The sequence below is a fragment of the Solanum stenotomum genome, chromosome 3 (genome assembly GCF_019186545.1).
Source record: "Solanum stenotomum isolate F172 chromosome 3, ASM1918654v1, whole genome shotgun sequence".
Lineage (NCBI taxonomy): Eukaryota > Viridiplantae > Streptophyta > Magnoliopsida > Solanales > Solanaceae > Solanum > Solanum stenotomum.
The window spans coordinates 60,580,320-60,590,172 of record NC_064284.1 but is presented as its reverse complement, the minus strand read 5'-3'; positions in this window follow the sequence as shown (position 1 = coordinate 60,590,172).

The following is a 9,853-nucleotide window of genomic DNA, read 5'->3' as shown; positions in this document are numbered from 1 at the left end:
TGAAAGTGAGAAGCATTTCAACAGCTCAATCTTCCAAAAGATTGGAGCTTTCGAGGACGAATTAATCGCTGTGTTGCCTAAAGAAGTTGAGAGTGTAAGAGCTGTTGTTGAAAGTGGCAACCCTTCAATTCCTAACAGGATCACAGAATGCAGATCATATCCATTGTACAGATTGGTGAGACAAGAACTTGGAACAGAATTGTTGACAGGTGAAAAAGTTCGATCACCCGGTGAGGAGATTGACAAGGTGTTTACAGCAATTTGTAATGGACAGATTATTGATCCATTGTTGGAGTGTCTCAAGAGCTGGAATGGTGCTCCTCTTCCAATCTGCTAAATGTGTTATTTTTTCAAATTCTTTGTTTACCTTTTAGTGAATTTCTAGAATCATAATAATTTTGACTGTATGTAATATTGGCTCAAAGAAGCTGTTGGAAGATTTCCAAATTTTATGTTCAATCAATTTCTATAACATCACAGATCATATCTTCATATTTCTTAGTACTTCATAACATTCCTAGTTTCTCCACATGAGATTTCAGGACTTGTTCAAATATATATTTGGATATATTTATATGTATGTGTAATAAATATATGTGAAGGTAACTGTACAATTTTTCAGGAAGTAGAAGAAATAGAATAGAAGACCCCGTGCCGTCTGGTAGGTTTCATAATTCAGGTGATACATCGACAGACAACTTGTTGTCACAAACTTAATCAGAAGTAGTAGTACCTCTTATTGATTTTTTGCTAAATTGGCAGTTATCACTGATAACTTCAGTGAAATAAATAAGATTAGAGCAGGGGGATTTGTCCCTGTTTACAAGCTACGTAACAACGGATTGCAACTTATTTACAGAAAAATATAATGGTGTTTTTGATACAACATCAACGGATATCAACTCGAAGATGAACAAGTGATAGCTGTCAAAAGATTATCTAGTAATGTTCTCTTAGATGATGATATGTTATGTAGTAATTTAAGGGTCCTTCACCGAGATCTGAAGGCCAGCAATGTTCTCTTAGATGATGATATGAATCCAAAAATCTCAGATTTCAGCTTAGCTAGAACCTTTCAAGTGACTTAAGAGCTAAACACTCGGAGAACTGTCAGAACATAGTAAACATTTCCTCTATTTCTGCATTCATACAGTAAAAAAGTTACTCAAATACTGACTTTTATATATATGTTGCAGCGGTTATATGTCACCTGAATATGCGATGGAAGGACTATTCTCTGAGAAATCTGATGTCTACAGCTTTCGTGTTTTGATGCTAGAGATTGTCCATGGCACGAGAAACAGCAGATTTTATGACCGTGAAAGGCATCTCAACCTTCTCAGTTATGTAAGTGCAACGAATTCAGTATTCAATGTTATCAACATATTTACCGGTCATTTTGCAACACTTTTTAAGGCATGGAAGCTATGGACTGAATGCAAAGGACTAGACTTAATGGATAAATCGACTTTCGACCCATGTTCATCTGCAACAGTGTTGCCTTCTTTGTGTCCAGGACCATGCTGCAATGATAGGCCATCAATGTCATCTATTGTTCTAATGCTAAGTACGTAGTCATGACATAGATTTGCCTAAACCTGATGTCCTTGTTGAATTCTGATGTCCAGTCACAAAACAGCATACCACAATCCATTAATGATCTTACTATATCTTCGACAGAAGGGCGATAACCGATTGAAAGAAATACTTATAAGTATTATATATATAGCTGTGTTTCAATATGTTGACAATACTATTTGAATGATCTGATACCTAGGACGTGTGTGTCTATTTATTCAACATTAAACAAGTTAAACATACATTCTGAATTTTTTTCTTTTACATGACTGATTTTTTTTCTTTTACATACAATGTCTTCTCATGCTTATCCAATAAAATTAGGAAATAGAAGAAATAGGGTCAATGACCTCATTGTGATGGACCTTGACTAATATGGATTCGTGCCACATAAGGCCCATTTAAGGAAAACTTAGGTCTCGAACCTAAAATCTTAACCAGTGGAAGGTTCAACTATATTTTCTGCATTGGCATATTGTTTGATGAACATAATTTAGTCCTTATCCTCCCATACCCATTAACAATGTAATTTGTTTATATTAGAAATATAAATCAAACAACAACAACGTTAACATATCCGGTGTAATTCCTCCTCATAAATGGAGTCTGAAGAGGATAGTGTGTATTAGATGGCAGATCTTACCTCTACAACGTAGAGAGGTTGTTATGGGAATTGACAAAAACATCATCAGATGTTACTTTTGTAATTTCACATGAAAAATGTAATTCAATTGGTTAGTTAAAGGAGTAGTGCAGCTGCATTTCATTTTTGTATCTATTGGACTAATTTGTCCCCTTAAAACTACAAATAATTCGCACAACTTTCTGAAAACATGGGCCCCACTTATTACTACTTAGTTGTATTGCTTTGGTGACTGATATCAACTATTCTCTCTCCAATAATATTTCTCCAGTATTGACTTTATACATTTAAAAAAAAATTATAAATAAAAGAGTAGTATTACCATATCATTCTTTAAATATAATAAATATAATGTATTAAAAAATATAATTGAAAAATGACTATAATTAATGATAAGGGATAAACTATCCATTGATTTCATAAAGTGGACAAGTATTGTAGGACATTCCAAAATAGTATAATAGACAATAATTATTGGACGGATGGAGTAGGATTAAGTCTTTCTTTCAGTACTTTTCTCACATTAATTAATTTCTCTCAGCATTCAATTAGTGAATCTTCAGTAGAATTAATTAGAATACTTTTTACTTAATAATACGCACAATAAGCAATAAGAGGAGGCTTTCGTTGGTCTATTCTTTTAATGGTATGTTGCTAAACCATCAACACTGAAAGGTAGCTCTACTGATAATTGTGAAGAAAGCATATTAATGGATTAAAAATCAAAAAGAGGTAAATCCTAAAATATTATAAAGACATCTATAAAATTTGGTTGAAGCTCAAAATCTATTAGTGCCATATAAATTAGGATAGAGGAAATAACATATATTATTTGAAATAACATGAAACGTACTACAAATCACACAATAATTAGCAACTTCAAAATTTAAAGGATACAAAAAATTTGATCAACTCTCAAAATTCTACTAATGTCACATAGTTTGGGATAGAAAAAGTAACATATACGTAAAATGTACTATAACTCATAATAATTAAATAACTTCAAAATCTAAAAGACATATACAAAATTTGCTTGACTTTCGAAATTCTATCAATGACACATAAATTGGGACAAAGAGAATATTGAAAATTACATATAAAGTATTATTAACCACAATAATCAACAACTTAAAATTTAAAGAACAAACAAAAAAATTGTTTGACCGTTAAAATTTTATTAATGTCACATAAATTAAATTAAAAAATAAAAATATATGTTGGACCCGTGCTAGCACGGGCTACTGTAACTAGTATATATATATGAATGAAAAGTAGAAAGCTCTAAAATGAAAAATTGAATTACCATTCTCTATACTAAATTAAAATATTAAAAATATAAAGAATTTAATATTCCTTTAAAAACCAAACATAATGAATTTGAGTAAATTAATCAAACATAGTCCAGATTCATTTAACTAATAGTTCATTACTTTTTAATCGGCAACGTTTCAGGCTTTTATCATTCTTTTTAAAAGTATAATGCATTTAAGTGTGGAAATTTAATCTTTGTTTAAAAAAGGAAAACAACACCTCATAATAACTTTGGTCTTTTTTACTACTCCAAACATCTTATAATAAAGTGAATCTCTTTTACTTCTTCTAACATTTTATAATAAATTGAGTCTTTTCTATTATTCCTAACATCTCATTATACATAAACCTTCTCTACTATTTTATTAGGTTAAAATATTCATAATTTCTTGAGTCTTCTTCTCCACCATCTTTAGTTTAGGGTACTTATCATCCCTTACCCCCACCCCCATCTTTTTCTTTGTTAACTTTCTTAATATTCATATGTTAGAATCGAAACAAGGTTCTATGACTTCTAAAGGCATTTGAATTTCAATATATGCATCAATTTAGCTTTTATTTTTCATGCATACTAGTTAATTTCACAAAATAATTTTTTTTATTACACTATATATTTATCTTTAGATTAAAGTATTATATATGTCACTAAAGTAGCATCAAATTTGTAAAAATTTCTAATCTTAATTTATGAGTTTGTTATTTCATTTTTATTGTATTGCTTTGATTTTTGTTTTATAACATACAGAAAGTCTAATAATATACGTGTCATTTCAAATTTATCAATGGAAATAATTTTTTAAGTATTTTGGGATAAATGTGCAATACATGTTTCAAGAGACTAGTATATCTATATATACCGGAGGCTAAGCAAGGAATTTTGTAAAATGCGTTCAAAATTTTAGTATATATCTCTAGTAACTGTGTTTTTTACTAATAAAAATCCTACAAGTCGATTTTGTATCAATCACATGAAGTAAGTTAAGCGTAAGTACATAAAATTAAATCGCTCAATGAATTAAATTGTTAGAAATTTAATTTAATTGATTTGTATTTGTAATCTTAACATGAGGAGTTCAAAAAGATTTAATAAAAGATTTCAAAATTAAACCGAGGAGTACAATTATAATTTTTTTATGAAATAATCTGTAATTTATTATGATACAATTAATTCATTGATTTCGCAAATTAATACAACAATGGAAAGCCTCACTAATTAAATTTACTATCCCTATAGTTGTATAATCACATAGTATGGGTTGAAGGAGGAGGGAAAAAAAGAATGATTGATGATACTGCAGTGTTTTAAAAATGAGGGTGTGAGGCAGGGAGTTTTACTTAGTATAGGGCGAGGCGTAAGCCTCGAAATATAAGGCATAAGCCTTGTGTGTCATGCCCCGAGCCTACACCCCGGACGTGACCGACACTCGAGAACCATTGATGGTTCCCAAGCGAACCCTTGGTTTGACTCAATACTCAGCGGAAGACTTACTCATAAATATAAGAACTCAAAAGTAACTCAACTCATAACAAAACGCTTTTACTCAAGTCTCAAGATGAATAACTTAGAACATTTAAAATATTCAAACTGGCCACAAGGGGTAACTCAAGTCTTAAATATTAACAAAATGAAAATGGAAAAGACTCATCAACTACTACTGTCTATGAAGCCTCTAATACTATGAGGGATGTCGGGACAAGACCACAATCATCCTCACAAAACTGAAATAATAGAAATAAATGAGGGATCCTCCGGAAGCAAGGAGGCTCACCAAACAACTCCTGCAAGTGGTATCAACGAAGCGCTTGTTGATGACCATGATCTCATGTATCTGCATCATTAAACGATGCAAGCCAAATGACATCAGTATATTGAATATATGAGCATGTAAGGGACGAACGCTATACATAACATAAGAGCTTGAACTTGGAAAGAAGGAAACATACTCACCTCAACTCTACTCAACTCATGGATACTCAACTCAATACAATATAAAAACAACAATAAAGATGCAGTTTATATAAATCATTTAAAACAATAGATAACAACTCAATGCATTTAAAATACAATAATAACACTTATTTGGGAGATTCTCTAACCGACAACCATCACTATGAACTATGTGATGATACAACGTCTCCCCCACACCGTCAGAACTGTCATTTACTTTGCCAGAGTATAAGACACCCTCAACTAAGTGGATCTACCAAGCTATGCTTAAAAAGTGATAAGAAATCATCTAAAAAGTATGACCCTTTCTACCCACGTTGGCTACATGCATGGTTTATGAGGACTTCGAGTTGTTAGAACTCGTCCCTATATCGGTGCTCAATACTACTCCCAATAATATAACTCAGCTTGTCACGCCCCGAGCCTATACCCTGGCGTGGCTGGCACTCGAGAACTATTGCTGGCCCCAAGCGAACCCTTGGCCTGGCTTACATACTCAACGGAAGACTTAAACATAAGAAAATATAACTCATGTATAACTTAAGAAATAATAGTTTAGCCAAAATGGCAACTCAGTCTTTAAACAACATCTGAATGATAATGTAAAGACAATTGAACTACTAACTATCTATAAAGCCTTTAAAACAACTGAGATGGATGTTGGGACAAACCCCATAACATCCTAATGAACTAAACTAGAAAGTGAATAAAAGAGGCCTCCGGAATGCAATGAGGCTCACCAACAGACTCTGAATGCTCAAGCTGGATCAACGAGGCACTGGATGTTGATCCTGATTACCTGCGTCTGCATCATAAGACGATGCAGGTCAACTGGTATCAGTACATTGAATGTATGAGTATGCAAGTTGGAATGCTAAAACAACATAGGCTTGAAAGGGAATCTGAAAGAAACACTTACCTTGGCTCTTCTCAACTCATGAATACTTAACTGAACTCATTTCAATATAAAGCAGTTTAAAACAAGTGCAATATAAAGAAAAGCTATTTAAAAACATGATGTCAACTCTGTGTATATACAAGGATACAACATAACTCTGAAATGTATGTAAAAATACAATAAACTGATGTATATAAAAATGCAATAACTTCTATGGGAGTTTCTCTAACAGACAACCATCACTATGAGCCTAAGTGATGATACAATGTTTTACCTCACGTTGCCAAGGACCGTCTTATACCTTGCCATCGGTATAGAACCTGAACTACTAAGTGGATCCACTAGTCTATGCTAAAAAGCACTAAGAAATCATCTAAAAGGTATGATCCTTTTTCTGCCCATGATGGGTACATGGTTTATGGGGGCTTGAGTCAATATGAACTCGCGTCCCTATATCGGTGCTCAATACTACTCCCAAAATATACTTAGCTCATATATTTTTAAAACAACTTCGTCTCTGATTTGAGATAATTGCTCAAACTTAGCTTAAAAAGCTATCTTGGAATCAATGTTCCCTTTTGCTGTTCAAAACTCTTTTGGAAATCTCTGTTTCCTCTCATCTTAAATGTGAAAACATTTACTCTTGGAAATACTTAGTTCTCATATATCATTTTAAAGAAAATGAACTTTGCTCTTACTCTTTACTCAACTTCAAAACTTGAGTTTTAAAACAAAGTAAAAAGCATTTGCAAAAGACTTCTTGAAAAAACTCTGAGAACTTCCTAGATTTGACTCTTGACTTTTCTTGAATTTGAATTTATGGATTCAAGGTTATGATTCATGTTTATGGATGATTTCTAGGTGTTTAGAAGTCATTTAGAGTAGTTAGAATCATTGGAAAGTAGTTAGGACACTTTAGAATAACTTAAATAGGCTAAACGACGAAAAATTGGTGAAAAACGCCGATCCAGGCGCGTCCATGGCGCGCCGCGCCAGGCCCCAATTTACTGGGGCTCATTTTGGGCACGCCGCCCCAGCCTTCTGGCGCTATGGGGGCGCGTTGCGCGACCTGTTCCTCAGGCAAAATTCAGACGAATTTTTGATCGCGTTTTTTGGCCCTAAATCATTTTAATCCGATTCTTTTTCTCAAATTCACTTTAGATTCATGTACCCAAATCATATACAAAAAATCTAACCCAAACAACTCAAGGAAACAACACTTTAACATCGAGAAACTCATTAATCCCAATTCATATTCAAGAACGAAATCAATTCAAGAACAACTTTCAAGAACATCCAATTCTCAATCATTTTAGGACGAAAATACGCTAATTAAACATGCTTGGCGCATGAGTAAACTAACCCAACGCTATGTGATCTCACAGACCTTGTAGGGATCACCCCCGACGAAGTCCACAAGTTAAACTCGAAGATCTTAACGATTTTCTTGGTTCTCCTTCTCTTTTCTCCTCTTCTCTAAAACCCTAACTCTTTTCCAAAGAGTAAAACTGACCAAGTTCAGTTTAGACCCTTAATTAATTCACTAAAACGAATTAAAATAAAAGGGTAAGGAAAAAACCAAACTACCCTTCAAAAATCCGGATTTGGACTTTCCTTAAACCAACAGCCCAACTTCCAAAGGACATAACTCACTCATACGAACTTGGAATCGCACAAACTTGGCGGCGTTGGAAAGCTCATTCCAAGAGTTTTCCAACCATATCTGGAACTACACCTAAATCATTATGATCTAGGAGTTATGGTCGTTTGAAGTTGACCAAAAACTCACTTTAACTTGCTTAAAATTTTCCAAATTTCCTTATACTTTCCAAAAATGACTATTTCCAGATTTTAAACTTCTTTCTAGTTCTTTCTAGTTGCGAGGTGTTACACAGCTCATATGTTTAAAAATATTTACTCATCCTCAAACTTTGAGTAATTGTTTCTCTTAAAAGAGATAGTACTCAAAACTCCTCGTGAACTCATTTAGAAATCGATGTTTCCTCTCATTTTAAATGTAAAAATATTTACTCTTGGGAATACTTAATTCCCATGTATTCATTTTGAAAAATGAAACTCAACTCTCATCATCATCATGCTCAAGTACTCAAGTCTTAAAACAAGTTTTTAAAGTTGCAAAAGACTTCTCAAAATGACTCGAAAGGCTCTCTCAAACTCGACTCTTAACTCTATCTTGAATTTGAATTATGAATTCAAGAATTATGATTTATGCTATGAAGGATCTCATGATGATTAAATGGGGTTTAGATAGTTGATAATAAGAAATACGTGAAGACACTGATCAGGAGCAAAGGCGCGATGCGGAGATGAATCAACTTATTTGGTTGCGAAATAATTTTTGAAACAGTGGAGTCCGCGTTCTCTCCGCAACACGGAGAGGGAGGACATTTTTTAGGGACTGGATTTTAAAGCATGTCCGCGACGCGGACCTGGGCGCTTATTTTTGCCCGATCTTTTCTTCCTCTCCCAACCTCAATTCAACTCATACACATTGAAATTCTAAGGTCAAAATTCTTGAATTCTTATAACCCAGAACAATCTCAGCGAAAACCCACACAAAAACTACGATCATTCGCAACTCTCACCTCAAGAACTCAACAAGAACTTCATTATCAAGAACGAAGCACAAAACCTCAAGAACTCAAAACATTCAACCTCAAGAACGAAATTACGGATAAAATCACTTGATTGGTGTGCCGGTGAACGAACCCAACACTATGAGAACTTACATACCTTAATTTGGCGAAATAAATCCCCAATTCGTAAGAAATCTTGGCGAATGCTTGAACTCCTCCTTGTTTCCTCCTCTTGAACTCCTCTCAAAATCCTAAGCGTGATTTTGAATTATGAAAACTGATCTAAGTCAATTTAGACCCCTAAAATATTTCCAATTTTTTTTAAAGCTGATGGGGTAAGGAAAAGACCTAAATACCCCTCATTAATTCAGGTAAATTTTCTTAACTGGACATGATGACTTCAAACGGGAATATCTCCGTCACCCAAACTCCAAATTTAGCAAACCCGATGGCGTTGGAAAGAGGATTCAAGACCTTTCATTTGATATCTTATGTGCCACCTAACTCATCCTGTACTGAAAGTTATGGTCATTTGAAGTTTACTCAAAACTCACAACTTAAGCTTAACTCGCATAAATCTCAAATTAGCCCTTTCCAAATTAGTTCTTTCTAATTTTAGCTCTTTCTAAGGCCGAGGTGTTATATTGTGGATCTTTAAATTTTTAATTTACAATATAGTATGATAAAATAATAACATAAAATTATAAAAATACATATAGTTTGAAATAACTACAAATATGATAAGGAAACTCATAGAAACAAAACTTCTAACATGATTATACAAGTATAAATAATCTAAAATCTTAACTTTCTGATAATAAAAGAATCATCATTTCTAAAAATATTTTATTATCATACTATACAAATTACCCCCCCCC